The sequence below is a fragment of the Corapipo altera genome, unplaced genomic scaffold, assembly GCF_003945725.1.
Source record: "Corapipo altera isolate COAL_440 unplaced genomic scaffold, ASM394572v1 71, whole genome shotgun sequence".
NCBI classification, from domain to species: domain Eukaryota; kingdom Metazoa; phylum Chordata; class Aves; order Passeriformes; family Pipridae; genus Corapipo; species Corapipo altera.
In genome coordinates, this window is record NW_020884916.1 from 6,699,109 (window position 1) to 6,710,658 (window position 11,550).

Consider the following 11,550-nt stretch of genomic DNA (forward strand, 5'->3'; position numbering starts at 1 on the left):
CCTGGGCTAGTGGAAGGTGTCCCTGCCCGTGGGAGGGGGTGGGCTGGATGGGCTTTAAGGTTCCTTCCAACGCAAACCATTCTGGGATTCCATGTTTTATGTGTTGCAGACACGTTGCCTCCTCACAAACCTTGTGAAGCTTTAATATCATGTGTTAAGTGAGTTTCTGTCCTTCTGGACTAGAAAGGAGGCAGGAAACCATGTGGACACCTACTGCACTCTAGTCCAGCTTTGTCTCCATGTGTTCCCAGGTGTGATGCCATCTCAGCTCTTACCACAGCACACGGGGACATCTAATGGACTGTAATATATTACAGATGGGAAAGGGCCTTGATTTGAAGCCATGTGAGGACACTGAGGGCACTTGGTGTGTTCAGCTGGACAAGAGGAGACTGAGGGGAGACCTCAGTGCAGTTCCAACTGCCTGGGCAGGGGCAGAGGAGGGGCAGGGACTGAGCTCTGCTCTGGGGGGACCAGGGACAGCACCCAGGGAATGGCTGGAGCTGTGTCAGGGCAGGCTCAGGTTGGATCTCAGGCAAAGGTTCTTCCCCCAGAGGCTGGTTGAGCACTGCCCAGGCTCCCCAGGGCAGTGGGCACAGCCCCAAGGCTGCCAGAGCTCCAGGAGGGTTTGGCTGATCCCCTGGAGCACAGGGGGTGAGCCTGGGGCTGGGCCTGTGCAGGGCTGCGGGTTGGACTGGATGATCCTTGTGGGTCCCTCCCAACTCAGCACATTCTGGGATTCTGTGATAATGTGATGCAGGATGTTGTGCCGAGCAGGGACCTGGAGCAGCCACCTCTGGAAGAGTTTCAGCTATCGGCAGTGTGTCCCAGGAGCTGCAGCCTGGCAGTGCAAACAAGGTGTGACCTCCCTGCCAGGTACAGTGAGAGGCTCCTGACTGATAACGTGTTTGTCACCGATTCACCCGCCTCGAAACTCCAGAGACAAACACGTCCTGGGGTGTAGAGGCTCCGGATCAAACGACTGGGAGATGTTGCCCCTTCTTTGTGATTTTAATACTTGGCTAAACTAAATCCAGCAATGGGAGGTGGGTTAGAGGGGAGATATGGAGTTGAATCCTTGATGCTTTGGGCAAAACCCAGGTGGAATGAGTGTCCAAGGCAAGGTTGGACAGGGCTTGGAGCAACCTGGTCTAGTAGAAGGTGTCCCTGCCCATGGCAGGGGGTGGGACTGGGTGGGCTTTAAGGTCCCTTCCAACTCAAACAATTCCATGACACACATGAACATTCCCATCTCCAGCGAACCCCTGCTTCCTTCAGCCCACTCAGCTCCAAAGGCACATCACACCCCTGTAAAGGACTTAAATAAAAACAGGGGGAAAGGGGAAGAGTGAAGAACCAACACAAGAAATTTCTCTCCACAAATAGGGAAACATCTTGAACGTGCCACTGACGTGTTGCTGCAGACAGCTTAAGCCCAGAGAAAATTCTTTGGCAGTGACATCAATTCAGCAATAAGTAATGCATTTTCTAGGACTGAGATTCAATTTAAGGTTTCTCCAGTGAGTGGTATGATTGAAGGGTACTTAAAAAACATCCAACAAATGAGATTCCTTTTGTTAAGCTCTCGTCAGCCCATAAGTTAAAAGTGGGGGGGTTTATCCCCTTTTTTCCAGTTGAACTGTGGTTTATGTACTGAAGTCTGTTAGAACTGCCTTGAACTTGGCTTTTTGTAGAAATCACCCCCCTTCCACCAAATGTAGAAGCTGATAATGATTGCTTTTAGTGCTGAGTGACCCATCCAAGGCTCTGAGGATGTTTATCCTCTCCACACTCACCCCTTCTTACCTACAAGCTGGCACCCAGCAGAAACCACAGATTCACTGAACACCAAGAAAAGGACAGTTTTGGGCTGCGAATCCTTGAGAAATATGGCACAGAACAATCTTTTTTTTTTTTTTTTTTTTCCTGGAGAATTTTCAGCAGCCAGTGTTTTACAACCTCCCCAAACTGAAATCTGCTCACAGAGCTCTGGGTTTAATAACTCCCAGCAAATCTCTCCTTCAGATATTGTCACATTTTCTTCCACTATAATAAAAAAAAAATTAGAAGTTGCTATAATTGTATAGGGAGTTCTCACTGCCTATGAATTTAAAACTAGCCTGAATAATGCTCCAGTGAAAAGGCAGTAAAAACTAGTTTTGTACCAGCAAGTGAAGGGCTTAAAAGTTTATTTTCTTGCTGAGTGACTGGAGTTAGGTAAAACCCATCCCCAAAGGTTTCCTTGCTGGTGATGCAGCTGTGGGAATTGCCAAATACATACCCAACAAAGGACTAATTTTCTGAAAATAGTGATTATTGTCGGAGGATAGAAATTGTGTGAACAATTTCCATTGCATTTCTATGACCTCTGCCTTGGCATGACTGGGTGCAGACACTAATAATTACTGCGACACTAATATGGCTGCGGGCCTTGTGCCAAGGTGAAGGAGGAGTTATACTGGCAGAAAAACAAGTTTTATGGACACCTGCTGTGGTCCAATTGGCAATGTACAGCTCAGTATGTTTTTCTTATGTATCCAATGTAACCTGGGTAAGAATCACATGTCTGTGTGTCACAAGCAGCATATAAGCTGCCCTTTCTCTAATAAAGGGGACATTTTTGCCAATCATATTGATTTGTGTGCAATTCTGTCCAAGCCTCTCCACCGATAGATTATATCATTAACTATCTCTCTATCTTGGTCCAAATTAAGTTTGAGGACAGTGGTGGGAAGAGAGGATGCCACTGAGCTTAGGGCTTTTCACCAGCTCTGTCCTCTTGTCTCCTGAAGACCAAGGCTTGGAAGGAACCTGCTGTGACCTGAGTGTTGACGCCATTAGACCTTCATCTTTAAATATGGTGCGGTTTAGGCAAAGGAGGGGAACTGGGGAGAACCCCAAACTTGAGTTGTGTCAGGGTAAATACCTGTATATGATTTTGGTGTTGGATTTGGAGGGTCTGCCCAGCCACAGAGGTGACCAGAGTCTGCCCCTGGCTGGGAAATGGGCTTTAATCTCATGTTGCTGTTTGAAAATGAGATGTTTAACCCAAGCTGGTTGTTTTGACTCCACAGCAAAGGGAGAGAGAGGGAGGTCAAGGCAGCAGCTCATCCTAGGTCTGTCTGGCCAGGGTGAGCTTTTCCCTGGTGATGCTCACTGGGTTTCACTCCTCTGGGTATCTGCTGGTGGACTGAGCTGGTTTTGAGGTGGTCTGCAGGTGGATTGAGAGTGGGCATAGAAGGTGCTGGAGGCTTTCCCTGGGGAATCTCCAATTCCACAGGGCCACCTCTGTGTCACTTGACTTCTGAGCAATGTAAACCCAGACTACTGAAGGCTCCTGACCTTGCAAATAAGGCCAGAAAGATCCATAATCTGTGTCTGAGCGAGAGCCAGCAGGTTTTCAGGCAGGTTTTAGGAGGGCCTCGTTTGGGTGATGCAGCCTCTGCCTTTGGAGAGGGGAGGTCTGTGACGTACAGCCAGGATGATCTCTCCCAAACATGATCCTTCAGGTCGAGGTTGGAGCACCCCGTGGGACAAGGCTCAGGAGCAGTTTCCAGAGCTGAGCTCCCAAGGCGCCTTATCTTCATCTATTCACATGCAATCCAAAGCGGAGGGGTTGGGGATTAGACCTGCTCTGACTTCCCCCAGGGGAAGCAGCAGCTGGGTGGAGAGTGTTTGTTTTGTGTGTTTGTGCCATGGCAGAGGAAGAGGAGGCAGCAATGTGAAGTGGCTGCTCCATGTCAGGGCTCAGCTTTGCTTGACAAGCCATCTCTAGTTCTTCCTACTATAAACCCAATAAATGGAAATGCTGGAGAAATAATTATGAATGCAACTGTCAGGATTAGACCAAAATGAAATAGGAAAACCCCATCTAGGAAGCAACTACCACTAAGTAATTAATCTTACTCCTATGGATCCCATTTTTCCTGCCTTGTGCTTCAACAACTGAAACGTTCTGGTTTGTGGAGTAGTTTGGATAAAAAGGGGGATGGAGTGGGGGGAGAAAAGTTGCTTGAAAAGTAAGTCAAAGGCTCCAACATGTGTTCTTGCCCAGTTGAATTCAAGATGAGGGTTTTAGGCTTCCCATGGGAGCTCCCTTTCACAGCTCCCCCCTAATCCTCTGGAAATCGCCTGTTCCCTACAGCTGCTGGCTCACCAGATGAACTATTTGTTCAATTATTCTTGGCCGTGCTAGCTCGGGCTGCTCAAAGCCGCTGGCCCCGTCCCTCGGCCCACTTCAATGGCCCCGGGGCAGCCCCAGCCCGTGTGGAGCCCCCGAGCCCGGCGGGCCCCGCTCCGCGCCCGCCCGCGCGGCCCTTTTCATCCGCCCTCCGGCCCGGCCGGGGCTGCTGCAGGGCCGGGCTGGCAGGGCGGCTCCGGTGTCGGTGTCGGAGCGCTGGGGTGAGAAAATAATTACAAATGAAAGAGAGATTAGCAGGGGCTGTTGCGACAAATGCTGCCGAAATGGTTTCTGGAGCGCCGGCGGAACCTTCTGACGGGAGGGATAGAAGCAGCTGCCGTCCCGTGGGGTGTGGGGAAACAGGGATCCCTCTGGGACCCCGGAATGAGAGCCTAAAACCTGACAAACTGCCACTCAGGGAGATGAGATGTCAGACCAGGGCAGCCTCACATCATACAAATGGACTGGTAATTAACACAATTTATTTTTCACATTTCTCTGCCCCCCTCCACCACCATCCCCCAGTCTCGGTGTTTGCAGAAGTGTTCAAACCCATCTAAAAAATGGCTCACAGCTGCTGAAAGATGGCTCTTGCCTGGTGCTGGGAATCCTCAGGGTTCATCTGGTGAGTGATCTGAGTCTTTAACCTCTCTGAGATCGTGGAATCACAGAATGTGCTGAGTTGGGAGGGACCCACAAGGATCATCCAGTCCAACCCTCAGCCCTGCACAGGCCCAGCCCCAGGCTCACCCCCTGTGCCCCAGGGGATCAGCCAAACCCTCCTGGAGCTCTGGCAGCCTTGGGGCTGTGCCCACTGCCCTGGGGAGCCTGGGCAGTGCCCAACCACCCTCTGGGAGAAGAATCTTTTGCTGAGATCCAACCTGAGCCTGCCCTGACACAGCTCCAGCCATTCCCTGGGTGCTGTCCCTGGTCCCCCCAGAGCAGAGCTCAGTCCCTGCCCCTCCTCTGCCCCTGCCCAGGCAGTTGGAACTGCACTGAGGTCTCCCCTCAGTCTCCTCTTGTCCAGCTGAACACACCAAGTGCCCTCAGTGTCCTCACATGGCTTCATGCAGTTCCTAAATGGTTCATCCTGAGGTGAAGCCTCATTTGAATTTGCCAAACCTCCCCCCACTTAACTAAAAGGTCAGGATAGCACAACACAGCTATGCAGGTATGCCTGGAGGACAGGATATGTGGGAAAGACCTTGATGGTCTTTAGATGAGACTGTAAATAGTTGATGGCAAGGTGGGACAGGGATTGGAGTAACCTGGTCTAGTGGAAGGTGTCCCTGCCCATGTCAGGGGTACGGAATCAGATAATCTTTAGGGCCCCTTCCAACCCAGACCAGTCTGGGATTCTGTGATTCAGCTCCCAGTGGCCATCAGGAGGGAGTAAATCCTGCTCACAAGCAGGCAGAACAGGAAAACAAGAAGAGATCAAGATGAAGACAAGATCCTTGTCTTCTCATCCATCCAGCCTCACACTGACCAGAAGGAACGGCAGGTTGGGTTTGCTTAGGGCTGATGGGTACCAGTAATACTTTAACCATCAGCTCTTAACATTAGAAGCAGCAGAAAGGTATTGTCTGAATGGAGCTATGGGGAAGCCTTGCCTTGACGGCCATGGCAGTGCTAAAGCTTGGTTATCCCATGGGATTATGAGATGTTGGTGTTTCTCTCTTCTTCCAGACTCTCAGTTTTGCCTGGTGAGAGGAGATATTGCCCGTGTCGCTGTCAGAAATAGTACAGGACAAGGAGAAATGTTTTAGTGAGATGTGCTTCCCTTTGGGCACATAGAATCCTAGAATGAATGGGTTGGGTTGGAAGAAACCTTAAAGCTCATCTCATTCCACCCCCTGCCATGGGCAGGGACACCTTCCACTAGCCCAAGTTGCTCCAAGCCCCGTCCAACCTGGCCTTGGACACTCCCAGGGATGGGGCAGCCACAGCTTCTCTGGGCAACCTGTGCCAGGATCTCACCACCCTCACCGGGAAGGATTTCTTCCCAATATCCAATCCAAACTTACTCTTTCCATTTGGAACTCTCATGTCCCTGTTTCCCCTGTCCAGTGCTTGCAGCACTGGAGCAGAGGCACAGCAGCATCCCCCTACTTTGAGTTTTCTCCCCCCAAATTCTGAAGAGAAAAGGGATGTACAACCTCCCCACAGCTGCATCCGTTTCCCAACCTCCCTCTTATTCCTCCCTCCCTTCCACTCATCCTCCTTCCATCACCCCCAGGTCTCTCCCAGCTGCTCCTCACATCTCCCGAGCCCCAGCAATTGTTCTTGAAGCAACACATCAAAACACCATTAGCTCCTCTCGGCCAGTCCGGTTCCCCCGTCCCAGGACAGGCTGGCGCTGACACATCCCGCCTGGCACTTTGAAGCCCCCGCCCGGCTCTGCGGGGACAGCTGGGCTGTGCCACAATCCCCTCGACCCTTTGGGCTAAGCCGGGCGTTTTAAAATAGTCCCCCCCTCCCTTCCCGGCGGTGACAACTGCACAATTATTTTAGACGCTGTTTATGGACCCGCCGCGTAACTGGAGCCTGCGGGGGGAGGAGGAAAGGGGATGGTGGGCAAAGGGGGTTGGGGAAGAGGAGTTTTCACCCTAATAAGCAGCCCCCTCATTTCTCACAGGTTGCTGGAAAACTCATCCGTGCATGTGAAAGCTGCAGCACCAAAGGTGGCTGAAAACAAACACTTCGCTGCAATCCTTATTTTTCTAAGGATGGTTTGAATCCCTTGGCATTTGTTTCAGGGCCCCCCAAAAGGCAGTGCTACCTCCTTGCTGGAAAATAGATGCTGCCTGTTGGGTTGGGACAGTGAGTAGGATTGGAAACTGCCCTGGGTAAGGCCTTGCCCCGTGCCTCAGTTTCCCCGTTGGTGAAACAGAGATGTGATGTCTGGGATGACCCCAGGAAAGGAGGGGGAGGGACAGGGATAGAGCTGGTCTTCCTGAAATCAGTGTGGCAGCCCAGCTGCTGCCAAGTGCCTTTGGAGAGGGAGGGCTGTGGCAAAGTGACACAAGGAGCTTTTCACAGGTAGTGTGGGACTGGCTGGAACTGGGCTCCCCCCAACCCCAAAATGGAGGTGCAGCCCCCGGTTCCCAGACCTGCCCCCTCACACCCCCAAGCATCCCTCGGTGGTGGTGCAGGAACCTTTCTGCAGGCCCTCAGCACCCCCTAGTGTTCCCGAATATTCCCAGGGTTCAATCCTGCACACCCGAGGCTCGTCTGGTCGTGCCAGGTGACGGCTGGTCCCCGAGGCTGGGGCGGCAGCATCACCCCACATCCCACATCCCTGCATCCACAAGGAACCCCCTAATCCCTGATTACCACCTCTCTTCTGCCATTTAACAACACAAATCCCCAGTGCAACCTCTCAGGTGTGAAGGCTGCTCCCCCAAGCCCTCAGGTCTCAAATCCCAAAACATCTTCCTTCATGGGCATGGATTTACAGGGCAGGCTGGAATCCTTTCCTATCCAAGGTCTCCTCTGCAGAGCGTGAGGAGATGCTGGTTTGTAGCACACTGGGGCTCTGCTTCCATTGCTAAAGGTCAGAAAATATCAGGGTTTGAATTTGCTCTTCTCCCCTGGTCCCAAGTATGGGTTTTGATGAAATGCAACTTTTAGGACTGAAAAATAAAGGAAAATTATCAGAAATTATAAATGTTTGCTTGTGAATGAGAGCTGGAGTGTGAGTGCTGGGGAGAACAGTGGGGAAGATTGTAAAGATGATGAATATGGGGAGGAAACAAATTAAATATCAGTATTAATGACACTTCCCAAAGCTAATTTCAAAGGCAAAGGGTTCAGTATTAATGTGTCAAGGTGATTGAACTGATTCTCCCTCTTTTCAGGTAAAACTACTCACTGCATCTGACCCTGCTGGGCCCTCGCAGCTTTGTGTCCCCAGCAATCTCACAGTCACTCAGAGACGTTTCTTCCACTCCAGGTGTTGATGATGAAGGCGTCCCCACCTCTTGTTTATTGGTGACGTGGGTATGGAGAGCGGGGCCGAGCCCTGTTGGGGAGATGACATTCCTGCATCTGCCACTGCGATGTGCACTTGCTCCATCACTGCGGAACGGCAGCTGGAAGGAGAGGGGAAATACCCAAATCCAACCTCCCAGGATGAGATTTAATTTTGGCTAACTCCCGGGGGCAATATTGACGGCACAGCCCTAAGGGCTACCCAGCTCCCTGCACCTCTCCCAGATGGCTCACTCTCCACGTGAGGTGGTTTTGAGGAGCATTTCATTGCCTTCCTGCTTTTTTTTTTTACTCCACTTTAGCTGTGAGTTGTTTTTTTACCCTGTTAAAATTTCCCATGGATTTTTGCCCTCTTTGGGTGCTGTTGCTGTCACTTTTATCCCTCACCACCTCTCCCTGCACCTCTCTCTCTGTTGTCTGTCACTGTTTCCTCACCCTCTGCTTTCTCCTTCCTTTCTATTACTCTTCTCTGGATACATAATTTTCCTTTTAATGATCTTCTGTCCCTTATTAATGCTTTTTCCATGTCCAAGCATGCTCCAGCCCTGGCATCCAGCTGGGACTGATGCAGTTGGAATCACATCGTGGCTGAGCTCTCCCTGCTTTCATTTCATTCTCACTTGTTCTTACCCAGCTGGGGCCTCAGATCTGTTCATGGGGGAGTGTAACAGAAGCCTTTGGGGTTTCCCTTTGCTTATGTCTGCTTTCCTTGCCAAGCTGTGCCTCAAAGCAATCCCTTTCCAGCCTGGCTGTGCACGGATGCTGTGTGCTCCCCACAGCTGCAGATGTGCCATATCGGATTTATTCACCTCCTCGTTTTGCCATCTGACAAACTCCTTCCTGGACATCTTTGTGAGGGAACAGAGTGTTTGCAAGCATTAGGTCACATTTTGGGCCTGAGTTTAAAGGGTCCCTTTCCATCCCCTTTGTTTTTTCCCGGTTTGTACCTCCCCAGGGCTGTATTTCCATTGCTGAAGGTCAATAAATATCCTACCCACAAATATCCTCCCTATCCCACAGTGTGTGGGGAATAAAGCTGCCCATGGAGAGGGATAAATTTAGGTGATGGTGCTTTGGAGCAGCTGCAGGTCTCTGCCCCTTCCCCTGTTCCAAGGTACTTCAGCATCACTGGAGATCTGGGTTGCACGCGATGAGTGAGCGCTCAGTGACAAACAGCCCTGAGATGGGAGGATGCTCTGAAGGGATCCTTTCCTGGGTGCCAGGAAGGCTGAGGGAGATTCCACCAGGAGGTGGCTCACTTAGAAATAGGACGATGTAGATACAAACCCATTTTCCTGCAGAGGGTGCTGCATCCCACAGCACCTGCTCCTTTAGGAAGGTTTCGTGGGTGCGGGAGGAGGGGAAGGACCACAAGGTGTCATTATCTCAGCTGGAAAACACATCGATATCCCAGTGAGGGAGCAGGTAAATATCTGTGCCTGGCCAGTGTTCCAACCTGCTTTCCCGTTTTCCTGCCTCTGCAGATTGCAGGCAGCTTGTGCACTCATCCTTCCGGATGTGTGTCCACATGGCAGGTTACTCTGTCACTCGTCCCCTCTGCCAGCACAGGAAAATAAGGGAACTAATTTCCTGGCTCTTACACTCCATCATTTCCCCCATTTCTCTGAGCAATTAGTTCTGAGCTCTTTCTGAGCCCTCCTCTTCCCACTGCCTATATCACACACTGCATCCGTAGAGACTGCAGGTGCCATCTTATCTTCCCAGAGGGCATCCTGAGATGATTCCCAGGGCAGCACATTCCTGTTTTCTTGGTGATTCCCTGCAGATTTGCATGTCAGTGTGAAGAGACTGTCAGGCTGTTGTTTGCTGCCAGAGCTCCTATGGATGTGTTTAGGAGCTGCAGTTCTGCGTGGGATGAGCAGGGAGAAAATAGACATCAGGAGGTGGAAAATTAGAGATGGGCAGGACACAAAACAGCTTTTGGAGGCTTCAACATTTCCTAGAATAGGAATTATGAATTTTTTTCTGGACTGATTTCATGGGAAGACAATGAGATTTAGAAATGTTGCTAATTAGGAATTGATCTCTGGGTTTTTTATGCTGGTTGTGCTGTGCTGACCAGAATTCTAGTGGTAGCTCAGCTCCCATGGATGGTGAGAGCCCAAACTGGACACAGGTTTGATGAATTCAAAGCCTTTACATGTGATTTCAAGGCTGTTTAAGGAACTGTTTTAAGGGTGCCTGAGCTCTAGGAAGATACAGCTATAAATTAGAGATAATTTCAGGTTTGTCTTATCAGGAAATGGTTGCTCAGGACCATGTGGAAGTGAGACATTCTACTGAGGTTCCACTTAATCCCAGCTCAGGGTTTGTCTTTACTACAATAAATGCACACAGAGAGGTTATTTGTTTCCTTATAGTAAGATCCACCCCCTACACACCCCGTGATTTGGTTCTGCAAATATTTGAAGGTGCAAATTTCCTGGTAGCCAAGAAACACCAACATGACTCGGCAGAGCATTGGGTATGAACAAACTCCCATTTTAGAGTCAGGTTTAGTTTTTAACCATACTCAGCCCTTCTTATGTGCCAGCTCTGGGAACTTCATCACTCACAACTAAGATTTTCCATGGCATTTTTAGGGTCTCATTTGCAGTTTTGGACATGCCCTGGAATGTTTTTCATGAACTTCCAGCAACTCCCCACGTAAATAACTCTTCATTTTCTCAGGCCCTCCATCTCACCACTTCTTTTGCTTCCATTTATTTCTCAACCTCAGTTCTGGGAGTTGCTTTTTTGGGTTAAATCCTCCTGTGTGAGGTGAGTGTAAACGCCTTGATTAATTCTGATTTATTCCAGGGCTTGTGGGACACAGGTTAAAATGTCAGCACCTCCTGGGATGTTCATGAAACAATTTCATGGAGAGACAAGAAATACCTGCAGCTTGGCTTTTGTCTCTGGGACATTTGAATCATCCCACCTCCTAAAACCATACAGGGTTTGGGCATCCAACCCCACCAGTGATAAAAGAGAGGATGACTGTAGGATGCTTCCTCCTTTCCAGCAGCACCCACCTCTCTGAGACATGAGAAAAGGTGGATTAATGAATAATTATTTATTATTTAAAGATTTGCCTTTTAAACAGCATTGTGGGACAGGGAGAGGGAATAGATTTGATGATAATAAATCAAAATAATAATATAATAATATAAGGAAAAGACAGGGGATTGCCAGACAGCACTTCTAACCCTCAAGTCGTTTATAAAACAGGGCGGTATTTATATTTAAAATATTTAAAACATTAAAATCGAGCTTTCTTACTACAAATGCCCTGTGGCAGGTGTAGTTGCTCTCAGGGCTGTAAGTAGCTGAGATGTTCCCTAAAAGTGAGTAAAACCCAGGGCTGGAGCACAGAA

At 49.8% G+C, this 11,550-nt stretch overlaps 1 long non-coding RNA gene across 1 annotated transcript; it reads left to right on the plus strand.

The window, feature by feature from the left end:
- The first annotated feature begins 4,339 nt into the window (after positions 1-4,339).
- LOC113952990 lies at positions 4,340-11,432 on the plus strand. The gene is made up of 3 exons (XR_003529713.1): positions 4,340-4,805; positions 8,041-8,419; positions 10,994-11,432. It is a non-coding gene; the product is annotated as an uncharacterized LOC113952990 (long non-coding RNA).
- Positions 11,433-11,550: the final 118 nt, after the last annotated feature.